This window comes from Lissotriton helveticus, chromosome 10 (genome assembly GCF_964261635.1).
Source record: "Lissotriton helveticus chromosome 10, aLisHel1.1, whole genome shotgun sequence".
NCBI lineage: Eukaryota > Metazoa > Chordata > Amphibia > Caudata > Salamandridae > Lissotriton > Lissotriton helveticus.
In genome coordinates, this window is record NC_136071.1 from 84342645 (window position 1) to 84358216 (window position 15572).

Consider the following 15572-nt stretch of genomic DNA (forward strand, 5'->3'; position numbering starts at 1 on the left):
ACGGATGGACCGATGACAGTAGACATATACCCAGTATACGCAGTACAAATACCAAGGTAACACACAGTGTGAAGCAAATGCAACAAAACATTTGAAATAAACAAATACATAATAGAAACTCTGGCATAGAAGAGTGGACAACGGGGAGGCGGGTGGGTCAGTGAGGAATCCACAGGCAGATATAGTATCTACCAGAAAAAGCGTTACCGAAGGTAAGTAACTTGTTCTTCTGATAGATACATCTGCCGTGTGGATTCCTCACCTTGTGAATAGAGTCCCACAGCAGTGCCCACTCCCGGAGGAGGGTGTCCACTCTTCTAGACCAGGAAATCCTGTAGGACAGAGCGTGCAAAATGACCTTACCTCCTCACCTCGGAATCCAAGCAGTAATGCTTCGCGAATGTGTGGAGGGAAGACCAAGTTGCCGCTCTACAAATATCCTCAACAGGCACACCCCTAGCCAACGCGGAGGTTGATGATTTAGCTCTTGTAGAATGAGCCCTTATACCCTCTGGCGGTTCCTTACCGGCCAAAGAGTAGCAGATCTTAATACAGAGGACGATCCATCTTGATAAAGTCCTCTTATGGACCGCTCTTCCTTTCTTGCAGCCAGCAAAGCCAAGAAAGAGCTGGTCATCCAAACGACAGTCTTTAGTCCTGTCCAGGTAAAAAGACACCGCCCTCTTGGGGTCAAGACGGTGTAATCTCTCCTCCTCGGAAGGGTGTGGGGGAGGATAAAAAGGTAGGAAGGGTAATGGATTGACCAAGGTGGAAAGGAGTCACCACCTTTGGCAGAAAAGCAGCCCTGGTCCTAAGAACCATTCGATCAGCATGAATGGTCAAGAAAGGGGGCTTGTGATTAAGAGCTTAAAGCTCACTTACCCTCCTTGCCGAGGTTATTGCAACGAGGAAAACCGTTTTGAAAGTCAGAAGCCTCATAGGACATTTGTGAAGAGGCTCAAAATGAGCACCCATTAAAAATGTCAAAACAAGATTTAAATCCCACTGAGGTACAATAAAAGGAGTAGGAGGGAACTTATTTGTGAGGCCCTTCAAAAACCTTAAAACTATGAGATTTAAAAAGAGAAGGCTGGTCAGGCAAACAGATAAAAGCCGACAGCGCAGAAAGATAACCCTTCACCGTGGCAACAGCAAGCCCCTGCTGTGCCAGAGAAAGGGCAAACTGGAGAACATCAGATAAATGGGCCCTCAAAGGGTCTATAGACTTCTCCCTGCACCAAGTAACAAATTTAGACCACCTTTAAGAATAGTGGAGTCACGCCTGGCTGCCAAAATGACATCCACTACATCAGGAGGGAGAGAACAAGAAATCAGGTTGCCCCGTTCAATCTCCAGACATGAAGGTGTAAGGTCTGGAGGTGGGGGGTGCAGAACCTGCCCCTCCATCTGAGAGGAGATCTGCCCTGTGAGGGAGACGGAGCGGCGGGTAAGAGGAGAGGAGAAGATCTGAACACCACACCCTTCTTGGCCAATCCGGGGCGATCAATATGACTTGGGCCCGGTCTTGGCGAATTTTCCTCAGAACCAGAGGAATCAAAAGGTATTGGAGGAAACGCCTAAAGGAGTTGAGAGCTCCAACTCAACTGAAACGCGTCCCCCCAAGGCTCCTTGCATCGGATACTGCAGAATGACAGGCAGTGAGCATTCTCGCGAGTGGCGAACAGGTTCACCCGAAGAGTCCCCCACATCTGAAAGATGTTGTGAACTACCCCCGGATGGAGCCTCCACTCGTGATCGGCAGAGAACTGCCGACTGAGACTGTCTGCACGAACGTTCTGAACTCCGGCCAGATGATTTGCCATTAGACAAATCCGATGGTCCTGAACCCAGGACCAGAGACGCAGAGCTTCTCTGCAGAGACACTGCGACCCTACTCCTCCCTGCTTGTTGATGTACCACATCGCGGTCGTGTTGTCCGTCAGGACCTGAACCGACTGACCGCGAAGGGAAGGGAGGAAGGCCTTGAGCACCAGACATATCGCCCGCAATTCTAAAAGGTTGATGTGAAGCAACCTTTCCTCTGGAGACCTAAGACCCTTGACCTCCAGGTCCCCCAGGTGAGCACCCCACCCTAGAGTGGATGCATCCGTTATCACAGTGGTCACCAGAGGAGGCAACTGAAAAGGTTGCCTTCCACACCCTGCCAAGACAAATCCGCCGCAGCTTCTCTGGAGATACTTACCAACTCCCTGAGATCCCCGTTGTGCTGATACCACTGCCTGCGGAGGCACCGGAGCGCCCTCATGTGCCAGCGTGCATGATTGACCAACAGAATGCATGAAGCCATCAGACCCGAACAGGCGAAGGACCTTCAGGACTGGAACGACAGCTCCATTGTAAAATAAAGGAATCATTTCCTGTATGTCGCGAATCCTTTGAGGAGGAGGGAATGCACGACATACAGTTGCGTCCAGTACAGCACCTATGAACAGGTTGCGCTGGGAGGGCACCAGGTGAGACTTGGGTACATTTATCGAAAAACCCAACCTGTACAACAACTGGGTTGTCTCTCGCAGATGATGGAGCACTCTCGGACGACTCTGCTTTGATCAGCCAGTCGTCCAAATAAGAGAATACAGGAATCCCTGACCTGAGATGCACCGCCACCACTGCCATCACCTTGGTGAAGACTCGAGGGGCAGTAGTAAGTTCAAACAGAAGGACAGCAAACTGATAGTGCTGCAATCCCACCGTAAAACGGAGATACTTCCTGTGTGACTTCGGGATGTGAAAGTACGCATCCTGCAAGTCGAGTGACACCATCCAGTCTTCTTCCAGCAGAGCTTGAAGAACCGGAGCAAGGGTGAGCATCTTGAATTTCTCTTGTTTCAGATAAAAATTCAAGATCCTGAGATCCAGGATTGGACGAAGCCTGCCATCCTTTTTGGGAATCAGGAAATACCGGGAGTAGCATCCCTGACCCCTTTCCTGCTCTGGAACCACCTCTATCGCACCTTTTCTTAACAGAGTTTGAACTTCCTCCTGTAGAAGTAACAGATGTTCCTCTGAGCAATATCCCTGGCAAGGAGGGTAATTGGGAGGGAATTCCCGAAAGGGAAGGGCATACCCATTCTCTACGAGATTGAGAACCCAAAGATCTGATGTAACCGATTACCAATCTCGTAAAAAGTGGGTAAGCCGACCCCCCACCGGACCCACATTATCCTGAATGGCAGATCTATGGCTGCTTTTCTGTGGCGGGGGTTTGAGGACGTGGAGGAGGAAGAGGCTTGACGCCCTAGAGGACATGACCTTTGCTTACCCCTGTATGACCTATACAAGGTATTTTTCTGCTGCTGCTGCCTGTCTATAGGTACGAAAAGAGCGTCCAAAACCTCTGAATTTTCTGGTTGTTGAACCTCTAACTTGAAGACCAAGAGATCTAGCAGTCGCCCTGCTATCCTTAAATCGCTCTAAGGCTGTATCTGCCTTCTTGCCAAAGAGTCCTTCACCATCAAAAGGCAGATCTAATAATGCAGACTGCACATCAGCAGAAAAATCTGAAGATTTTAGCCACAGCAGCAACAGCAGTGCCCATGATCCTTGCAACAGAATCTGCAGTATCTAGACCGCTCTGGATAACTTGACAAGCTGCCGCCTGAGTATCCGATAAAACTTCCTCAAAGTCACTTCTGCAGTCTTCTGGAACCTTCGGGATCAATGAACACATAGAGTCCATAAGTGCGTGTACATATCTTCCCATAATGCAAGTGGCATTCGTTGATTTTAATGCCATACTTGCGGAGGAGAAAGTTTTCTTGGCCACTTGATCCTGTTTTTTTAGCTTCTTGGTCACCAGGCACTTGTGGAAAAGCACCAACTGACTTTTTGAACACGCAGCTTGAATCACCAGAGTTTCAGGAGACGGGTGATATGACAAAAAGGCAGGGTCCTCAGGAGCCATTCTATATCTCCTAGCCACACCTTTTGAGACAGCAGGAGCAGAAAAAGGCTTTTTCCACACGTCCATAATGGGTTCAGTCAAAGCCTCATTAAATGGGAGTAATGGTTCCACAGCTGAGCTCGGTGGATGGAGAACCTCAGTAAGCAGATTTGATTTAAATTCACCAGTAGGCAATGTTAAACCTAAGCCCTGCTGCCTTTTTCATTACCACATGATATGGTTGAACATCCTTAGAGGGTGCATCAGGACCTGATGGTAATACCCACTCTGGGGAAAATTCATGACCACTAGCATCAGCTAGCTCCTCGAAATAATTTTCATCCAGCTCACCTTCCAAGTCAGAATGAGACTCCTAATACTTCCGGGAGACGTTGAGCTTCTCTCCTTGATCTCCGCTTAACACGGATTGCAGCCGGATCCACTGTCGACTCAGACGGCGCCGGAGCCGACGTCGGTATCTAATCCGCATGTTTAGAAGGATGGTCCAGAGATTTGCTTGGAGCAGGCGACGCCGGAGTCGTCGACTTCGGTCGAGCCGGCGTCGACCTCGGTGGAGCTGGGTACTGCCACAGCGGAGTCGGGGCCGGCATATACGGCATGAAAGGTGCCGGGGCATCAGCGTGAGGCACACCCAAATTAAATGTCATTGGACCCATAGGACTCGAAGGCGCTCCAGAGGGGTACCAGGACCTCGAAAAAACACCATACATAGCGTTGAGAAATGCTGACGGATCCCGACCTGGAGCTGGAAAAGGTGGATGATCACCTTCAGGTCAACCTCGGGGCAGATTAGAGTCCGTTTCAACAACAGGAGTCGATTCCTCTTCTTCATTAGGAACCTCACCGACCTCTTCTTGAGCTGGAGACGGTGCTGGTGTCGGATCGGAAACCGGAGTCGGAGAATGAACTCGCGACTCCGAAGGAGAGGCCTTGCCTTCTTGATCTGAAATCTCCTGTGGAGGAATCACTTTCGATTTAATCTTCTTGGGTGATCTCGACCTAGAGTGACTTCTCACCCGAATTACGTCGAGATTCAGGTCTCCTTTTCTTATGCTTCTTATGTGACCTCGAAGCAGGATCCGATGAGGACTTCGAAGCAGACACCTCCGAGATCATAATCGACCACGAGCGGGATTTCGAAGACTTCCTTACTTTATCAGCCTTCAGTTTTGCCACAAGAAGCTTGGTCTACTGTTGTATAGCTCCTATATATCCTTATATCGTGTTAAGTTAGCATAGGTACATTTCGGATTTAAACGCCATTTTTCCTTTCTTGCAACTTCTGCACACGACCCTTAATTGTTGACTTAGCTTTCAACCTAGTGGTTTGCCGTGGTGTATGTGAGAATAATATGTTATTGCTCTGATATCAGTTTTGTTTAATAAACCATGTCTGCACGGAGAGTGCTGAAGTTTCAGGAGCAACACGATATGGAATTGTTATGAGGTCTGATCTCCACGCCTTCATAGTCATAACACAAGTGCAGCCTTTGCCAACTTGGGCTTGAGGCGGGATTGATATTGCTTTGCACGAGAATTGTTAACACACTTGATGCGGTGCACATGCAGAGAGAGCTGGTGTATGCTGATGTGATTCCTTCATGCTAGGACACTAAGGTATGGGCCCGCCCTAAAACAACCCAAAGAGACCTTCTTAGATAATAATATAATATATGTGTTAGGGAGGGTGAGATATAAGTGTTGTTAACTCTTATTCATTACAGCATGTTAACATGCTGTCACCATTCGCTTTTTATGTCTTAGTAACTATGCTGATAATTTTGCTACTGATAATAAGTATACTTGTATTATCAAAGATACTGCGCCTGAGAAGACGGCATTAGTAAATAAACATTTCAAATGCACATGTGTCTTCTTTACTCCATGTTCTGGTTTGTAATGATAATATAACGAAAGAGTGTTCATGAGTCCCACGTACCCTGAGGTACTGTAAGTTCATGTTCTGGTTTGTCTAAACATTGGGTGTTTGATATGTCCAATGAGACACTGTAGCTAGCTCGGTAAGGGGTGAGTTGGTTGCTAAGGTAAGTTTTGGGACACCCTAATTTGCCGAGGTTCCACTCCTCTGTGCACAGTTCTGTGTGAGTACAGAAACCCTGCAACATGGCGCCCAACGGTTTCGGTGGTCTTATATCATGACACTCGAGTAGTTTATCGTTCATGCCTTAACCCCTTCACGTCCGTTTCCGGAAAACGGGGTGTCGGTGAAACCTACCTATTTTTTGAAATAGGTCTTTATTCAAGCTTGATTCTTTCTTAAACGGTTTCTTTGAATTACTACCCAGTTGTGCTACAAAGTATTCTTTGTGTTTTCTTATTTCCAATTCTGTAATGGCGGCAGCGGTGGCTATTGCGCAGCATAGTCGCGTAGCGGTACGCAACCATCTTCAGACGTACCAAGTCCCAGTAGATGGGATGGCTGTGATTTTCGTGGTATGTGCCGATCCGGCGTTTCCTTACGAGTTGTTTTACTCTTGGGTTACGTTTCCGGCTGTGGACGCTAATTCTGGTTTGTTCCACTCCTACACCGCCTCGGATGTCCCGGCTGAATATACGCCGTACAGGGCATTGGAAATACCTATTGATCATTGGCAGCATCGAGTTTGGTTTGATGGCGCCCTCCCCCACTCTATGTCCCCTGCGAGGTTAGGCCCACTCTCAATTCCAGGTACTAATTGGCCTGCGTTGGGTGGCTTTACCCCGCACCCGAATCACGGGGCTTGCACCCTGGCAGAAATTCGCAGGCTGCATGTAGTTTCCATTTCCGTGATTCGTGCTTTAGTGCAATACATCGGTCGACATCTTCCTGGTGGTCCCCAGGGGGGTGCGGCCGCTCCCCTGGAACGAGGCGGAATGCGTCTCAATCCAGTGATGGTAAATTCGGTTTTTGGTGCGCGTCCGGTTGACAACGATGACTTCCCATTCTGGCTAGCAGAGAAGTTTGATCAACTGGAGGCGGTTTTTCCGAATTCTACTCCTGCTGATAAACATAGAATGTTGACGATTACTCTACCGAAGGATATTACTCCTGAACTTGCTGACTGTGACAGCTGGGGAAAAACATTTGCGGCAGTTTATACAAGGTGTTTCGGCACCCCGTCTATGACTGCCCTGCCTGAAATCGTTAGACGTGTTCAGAATGATCACGGTCCAGAGGCAGCGGTTGAATTGGGTATGCGCCTGTGTGGTTCTTTTGAGATTGTAAGTGATCTCATTCTCTCCAATGTTAAAGGAGATGCAGTTAACTTTCAGGTGTCGAATGCTTTGGCTGCTCTGCCCGATGCCGACAAACCCCGCCAGTTAGCAAAAATTGTGGTGGCCGCTTATAAAACGATTGGCCGCACGAGTAGGGGTCTGAAATATTTTCCAGTGAAGGAGAAAAAACAACCACAGGGACAATCTGCAGTGACAGATGCCCAGCCCAAGTCCAAGAAACAAAATTGGCCTAAAAAACAGACACAGGGGAAGCAGACAACGCAGACTCAGGGTACTTTTCCTGCAATACAAGCTCCTGCGCCACCCGAAAAAGTTTATGATTTGCGCGACCGCGCGATGATTAAATCGCCTGATCGTTTTCAGGGTTCTGATCAACGCTCTCCTCGTTCCTTTCAGGACACATCGGCCCCGAAGACCGGTGGAGGAGGAGGGGGTGGACGTGGACGTGGTGGCCAACAAGGACGTGGCCAGTCCCGCCAGACGGACGGCGCAGTGAAGCAGGAGGATTCTACGCCTAGGCGTCCGCAGTTTGCGAAAAAGAAAGTCGCAGCCTTAACAGCGCATCGATATGCCACAGATAGTGAGAACGCGGCTTCGGAATCTGACGTGGGCTCTGACCTTGCTGGACAGCGCGGCGGAGATAACCATAGTCAGAGAGGCGCTGCGTCCACTACTGAGGGTGACAGCGACTGATGTCTACGTTGTGATAGAAACGGCGGATATGAGACTTGCTCCCCCTGAAAGACTATATGAAATTGTCCTGTTAATTGAAGGTGACATACAGCGTACCGTTAAAGGTGTATTTTGGGAGAATCTGTCTTCTACATATGATATTTTACTTTCGGAGGCTGACTGGCCCCCACCTTTTGTGCTCGCGGCGCCGCGAGGGGAGGAGGTAATCCTACCCAGTTTCGCGAACACTGTCTCGAAAGGGCATGCGCAGCATTTTGCAGAAGAGTGGGCTCGGGCTCTCGCGCCGGCTCTGTACCGTAACCAATGTGGTTGGGATAAATTGTCGCCTTGCCACGAAATTCCGTTGCGGTCTCAGCCGCAGCCTCAACCTCAATATCCCATTCGGCGTGAAGCAAAATCTTCCGTCGCGGAAATCCTTGAACAATTGGAATATCAGGGAGTTATTGAAACGTGTGTGTCACCGATGAATAATCCCCTTTTTACTGTGAATAAACCTGACGGATCATATCGTTTGGTTTTGGATTACCGGCATTTAAACTCGCATTGCCGTAACTGTGCAGTACAGAATACCCACGGCTCTGCCCTAGTGGATAGTCTCGTGCGTAAGCGTTTCAAGACAACGCTTGACATATCCAATGGTTTTTATGCCCACAGATTGGACAGCTTTAGCTCCCAATGGACCAGTTTTACATGCGCTGGAGTCCAAAAGCAATTCCGGCGTCTTCCAATGGGCTACAAGAATAGTCCTGGTGTATTTACCGCTCGAATTGTCTCTATTCTGGAGGCACTCGACCCTGATGCTTTTTCGTATGTGGATGACATATATCTCACAGACGACGATATTTGGGAGCATCTGTGTCGAGTAAATTCTCTTGTTTGCAACTTCGCAGACATGGGTTACAAATTCAACTTTGCAAAATCGCACATTGCTGAACACACAGTGTTGTTTTTGGGCTATGAGCTCAACAATGAAGGTAGAGGTTTGGCTCCTCACTTCTTGGAGAAGTGCGCACATTTGCGCGCACCAACAACTCTGAAAAAATTACAATCCTTACTGGGCTTTTTGAATTTCGGCAGAACTTACATTCCGGAATATGCCCAGCGTATCAAGCCTTTGTATGCTTTGATACAACCAACTTTCTCAAAATCTTGCTGGCTGCCTGAGCATTCAGCCATTTTGCAATCCTTGCAGGCTGATCTGCTCGCTTCTAAATATTTACTGACTCGTGATAACCACACCAACCTGGTCATAAGAATAATTCCTGGGACGGTGGGTTTCACTTACCTCACTTTTAATGAAGGTGACACAGTACCTATTGCTTACAAGTCACACTTGTACACCTCGGCTGAGATGCGGTTTCCCACCATAGAAAAGGTTTTAACTGCTGTACAGATGGCTATTCTAAAGGAACGTGCTCTGTCACAGGGGAAACGCATGCTAGTGGTAACACCCTGTCCTCATTTGGAGGCAGTCACGAAAGCGAGTGTACCAAATTCAAAAGCTTTGCACCCTCGGTGGATTCAGTGGGCTGCGTCATTGTCATCCTCGGATGTCATGTTTATTTTTGACGCTTCCTTACGGTCGCAGGAGTACTTGCAGTATGAATTCGTTCATCCTGCTCCTCTGGCGATGCGACCTTTGGAGGACTTCCATTGCATCATTTACACTGATGGGTCGGCGCAGGTTGCGCATGGCTCTAAACATGCCTACGTTTCCGCATGCGCCATTGTGGTCGGTGCTATGTTGAATGATGAGTTCATTTCCAGGGAGGTACACACGTTGCCCCTGGGCGATTGCACCGCACAATTGGCAGAGCTTCGTGCTCTCTTACTAGCTTTGGAGTACGCAGATCCAAGTGTTACTACTCTAATTGTAAGTGATTCTTACTACTGTGTCCAGTCTTACAATGAAAACTTGTTCTTTTGGATTCAAAATGATTTTCATGATTCCAAGGGTAGCACAATAAAACATAAAAAGATCTGGGTTCGAGTGGCAGAGCTTAAGGCTATGTTGCCACTCGTTTATGTGATTCATACTCTCGGTCATCAGCGCGTGGGAGTTCACGCTGTTGGCAACTCGCTTGCTGATGAAGCAGCGAAATCAGCAGTATCTACATACTTAGTTGCAGCAGTTACTAGGTCTAAAACCAAGATTGATAGCGACATCTTGGCAGCGATTGCTGCCTCTGAGAAGGGAAGTAAACATCCTTCGGGATTCCCTTCGAAGTATAAATACCACTTAAGTCCCGAAAAGGTTCCTTTTGTGACAATTCCTGATGTTGGGGAACGGCTGATTCCCAACTCTGATCGCAGAACAGACTTGATTACAGCGGCTCATGAAGGTGTGGCGTCTGCGCATGCGGGCGTCTCAGCCACTGTAACGCAACTACAACAACGTTTCTGGTGGCGGGGACTGTACAAACAGACGCGTGATTATGTCCTTCTTTGTGACATATGCCAGCAGATTAAACCTTCAACTGCTACGCGTCCGCCTCAGACTCAGTTGTACATTTCTAATAAACCACTAGGCTGTGTTTATTTAGATCACTGCGGTCCATTTTCATCTGATACTGCGTATAAATACATCTTAGTAGCAGTTGACTCATGCACACGCTTTGTGTGGTTATGGCCACATCGCAGCGCTGATTCCCGGACTGTCATCAGAGATTTGCGTATCTTTATAGGGATTTTTGCCTGTGGTACCTTCCATTCGGATCAGGGTCCGGCTTTCGCCTCTAAGGCGTATAAGGATGCCATGACTTCGATGGGGGTCCAAGTCAAGTTTTCGTCACCCTACAGACCCGAGGGTAATAGTGTAGTTGAACGAATGAACCGTGATTTAAAGCAATCTTTGACAGCCCGAGTTATAGGCACTGGCAGAAATTGGCTGGCTCACCTCTATGGCGTGCAGCGTGCTCTTAATAATCTCCCTAGAAGGTCTCTGGGTGGGCGGACCCCATACGAATTGCTCTTTGGCATCAAGATGTTCGTCCCTGACCTTGACGGTCTAGACTCGGTGGTTCGCGCCACTTCCTTTGACGCAGATGAACATTGCAATGTTTTACAGAATCTACAAAAGACGAGAGACACTCTTGCAAAGGAACATTTGCCCTCCACATCGGATGATGCGTTGCAGATCCCGGTAGTTGGCTGGCTACCCCAAGTTGGAGAACTGGTTCGAGAGAAGATCGACAACAAGAAAGAGTTTGGTCCCTCCTATCGAGCTCCGGTCCCAGTGCTTGGAGTGAAGGGCACAAGAACAGTCATTTTACCACCACTTCCAGGTCGTAAGGAAAACAGGTTTATTTCTATTGACAATGTCAAGATACACAGAGTGGCCGATTCTTCTTAGCATGACACCGGCTGTTTCCTGTCCTTCCATTGTGAGAAATTCAATTATGCCCACTGCTTCTAATAATGAACCTGAGGTGGCCATCGATTTACCTGCTGTTTCCACTCCATTATTGACTACTTTACCAGGAACTAACCTTGATGAGACAGACTATACATACCCCACTGATTTGTCCATGCCTGACCTGCAAGCTCGTTTAGCCACGGAATCCAGGTTTTCATTTGACTCTGCTTCCCTTGCCTCGAAAAAACCCTCTAAAATTGCATTATATGCTAGCCTGTTTAAAAAACATTTTTTGATACCTCCTTGGATATACATTTGGCTGGTCCTTTTTTCAGTTTACCTTTTTATGTCAATTGGTTTTGTGTTTTATTTTTTTCGGATTATGAATGGACACTATGTCGAGGAGAGAACTTGCATTACTCATTTGAATGGAACTTTGGCCCCACTTTCCTCTTCACATTCTACACACAGATTAAAAAGAGACTTGACTTTGGTTAACATCACAGCGTGGCCTGTTCTGGATGGAATCGCGTGGGATGCAGTTCGTTTTCAGATTCATGGTCCAACGGAAGTCGTTAATGTCCCTAATGTACTAAGAGTTAATATGGGGGATGTGGTGAAACAAAACATTCGTTCTGATGATTGGGATGTTAATGCTGTGGAAAGTTTGTTTTCTGATTTGAAATATTATGCTGCTTTTGATGCTGAGGATTTATATTTAGAATCTGCTAATTATGGTGAATTGTTCTGTTACCAACATTATGGCAATCACTTCTTACACAAGACATCTTCCCGAAGGGATGCGGTTAATTTTACTCAGTGGGAACATTGCCCAGCACCAACACAAGGGAGTTCAGAAACGTTTCTTAAAAAGTATACTTATTTCACTGACTTTAATCAGTCCAATCCGGAGTCCTTTTATTTTAAATTTCACAAACAGCCACTGTCCAAGGTTCGACTTACAAATACAAAATTGTTATATTCAAAGGCCTTCCTGGATCAATTAGTTACTGGAGGGTATGAGTTATGGAAGGATACCATAGACCTTAAATCAGTTTGGGGCTCAAGGGCCTGGCAGGTACAAGGCACTGAGGCTTTGCACCGTGCATGTCTCATCCCAAATCATATGTGGTTTTTAAATGAAACCATTTCCCAGACCACGTGCTTTGGATTGGCTACATCTAAAAGGTTAAACACCCCGTCTTTCCCGGAGTTGGAGGAATATGAGAATTGGAGTAATTTTACTAAATTGTCCATTAGAGTTATACAGGCTCTGCTTCTGAATTCCTCCTTTAACATTTCCAGTATGAATCCCAAGGGTTGGCTGCTTTGGCACCGTAGTGCTGATTCTTGCCAAAAAAGATTTTTAAATATAACTGACGGGTTTAAGACTGTTAGATCTGATCCCCGTTTTGATTTGAGTCATACTGTCACCTCTTACTCTGTTGGCAAGTTGTGTCAAGCTTGGCTGAAACATTCAACTTTACCTGCGGTTAAGTATCACCTTTCCAAACTGAATGCAGACGTGGATTTGAATGATTTCATTAAGGGCCCAGCTAGTGGCAGGTCGAAAAGGTGGTTATATGGTGTTTACAATGAAATTTGGAAACTCTCACAGATTGAGGCTGCTTCACGCCTTAGGGCTATTGATCAGGCAAATCTTGAGAAAGTGCTTGCAGTGGTTGACAATAGCATTAACGTGCTTTCCTCTAGAATTTACACATTAGATAATATTGTGTCGTCTGTTGTTGATATTGTGCATGATGAAGTGTCTGTATTATACCATGGTCAAAATCAATTACGTTCAATCATGCAGTTTGCATGGACACTACAGACTCTAAAAATGGGTAAAGTTCCCTGGGGATACATAAACGTTTCCTCTTTATTTGCACCATTTAATTTGACAGACAAACAACGCTTGCTTTCAATGCGTGATGCTTCCTTTTCTATGCTCCATATTGAAAGATTGGAATCTTTACCTTTTTCTGTGGCAGAGACCACTGCTGCTACGTGGCTTATCCACGGTTTAATAACGCTGCCTTTTGCTTTATATAAGTTTTCAAATTGTATGAAATATGTGCCAATAGGTCGTTTTGAGCCCTTAGGTAGCGGTTTTCTTCATGAGGTCTGGTCACTCCCATACACATACAGATGTTTCAAGGATGAACAAGAGGTTTATCTAACAGGGGATGAGTGTACTGAGACGCCAGATCATTCTTTAATGTGCAGACACATACAGTTGCACGGTTCATGTAACAAGGACCGACCGAATATGGCTTGCGTTTTACAGGGCACGCCAGTTCCTGCTATCATCCCCACGTTTAAATTGTTAGAGAATGGTAGTTATTTAATGCTCAATAATGAAAACTGCTGTGGTTTAATTAAAGGTATAGCTTTCATAGTAACGGTTAGTGAGCGAGTTATTTGCTGCAGAAATGTTCTTTATCCTCCCACACGTGAACATAGGGAGTCTTCCATTTGGCCACAGATACCGACCTTGGGAGCAGAATTCAGCGGCATGGCTAGAATAAGAGCTCTATTGTCCCAGAAAGAGGTGGCCTTGAGCTCGGCCCGTGAAACTTTCGTGCTTCACATTGCTAACACCCGCACGGAGGTTCAGGCTCTTTTAAACACTGATTTGCCCTTGCATTTCGGAGCCATGGTCCGTTCTATCTTTAACGCATCCTCCACAACGGGCCTAGCACATTTTTTTAAAGTTGTTAGCGGTGGTCTCGTGACTTCCTTTGAGAAGATTTTTGGAGTCATCCCTGCTTTCTTCCATTCTATTTTTTCATCCTTGTTTGGAGGGTTCCCGTTTTTGCTTGCATTAGCGGCTGGCGCATTGGTGGTTTTCTGCCTTTTTAAATATGGATGCCCTTCCTGTGCAAGACCACGCACAGTTACTACTGACGCGGTTTCGCAACCGCATGCTTGATTATTATGGCACACTGCCGTTGGCGACTCTAAGCACGGCGTTTGGATTATCTTTTCGGTTCTCCTATTTCACCTGTGTCCAGCCTGTATTTCACTGCCTGACCTGTGATTTCCTTTGGGCCATTGATTTGTGTCTCTGCGGACCAATATCTTCTGACGTCGATTTTGATCAACTGATGAGTCCTATCATTGCTCACGAGTTGGTTTGTTCTGACGAAAGGATTATGGCCTTGGCGGTGGCACATGGACTAATGGGTCCCTGGGATGTGTTGTCGGCAGCGCAAAATTTCTTGGAACGGACTTTTCTTGAAAACCCACCGAGCTGTCCTCTGATGGTTATAGAGGATCCGGTGCTGGAAGATCACGTATGTTCCTTTCATCTTTTAAATTGGATGGCTGAACTGTTTTCGGATGAGGACAGTGACTTCCTCCTGGAGGCTGTTGCAGCTTACTTTTCATATACAGTCTTATCATAGACACTGCCTCAAATTGGCATGCTGATTGATAGCATTTCCTTGATTTTATTGACTTTTAGTCAAGACATTTTATTTTTGCTTGCCTATTGGCTTGAGCCACAGTATACTTGTGGGCTATTTTTTAGCATTAGTTTTTATACATTGAATTTTTATTCATGCTCGTTTATGATTGGATTCTGCTCTCATGTGATGGCACTTCTGTTATCTTATTTAGTCCGTTCTCGGATCATGGGGGGGTGTTGTATAGCTCCTATATATCCTTATATCGTGTTAAGTTAGCATAGGTACATTTCGGATTTAAACGCCATTTTTCCTTTCTTGCAACTTCTGCACACGACCCTTAATTGTTGACTTAGCTTTCAACCTAGTGGTTTGCCGTGGTGTATGTGAGAATAATATGTTATTGCTCTGATATCAGTTTTGTTTAATAAACCATGTCTGCACGGAGAGTGCTGAAGTTTCAGGAGCAACACGATATGGAATTGTTATGAGGTCTGATCTCCACGCCTTCATAGTCATAACACAAGTGCAGCCTTTGCCAACTTGGGCTTGAGGCGGGATTGATATTGCTTTGCACGAGAATTGTTAACACACTTGATGCGGTGCACATGCAGAGAGAGCTGGTGTATGCTGATGTGATTCCTTCATGCTAGGACACTAAGGTATGGGCCCGCCCTAAAACAACCCAAAGAGACCTTCTTAGATAATAATATAATATATGTGTTAGGGAGGGTGAGATATAAGTGTTGTTAACTCTTATTCATTACAGCATGTTAACATGCTGTCACCATTCGCTTTTTATGTCTTAGTAACTATGCTGATAATTTTGCTACTGATAATAAGTATACTTGTATTATCAAAGATACTGCGCCTGAGAAGACGGCATTAGTAAATAAACATTTCAAATGCACATGTGTCTTCTTTACTCCATGTTCTGGTTTGTAATGATAAT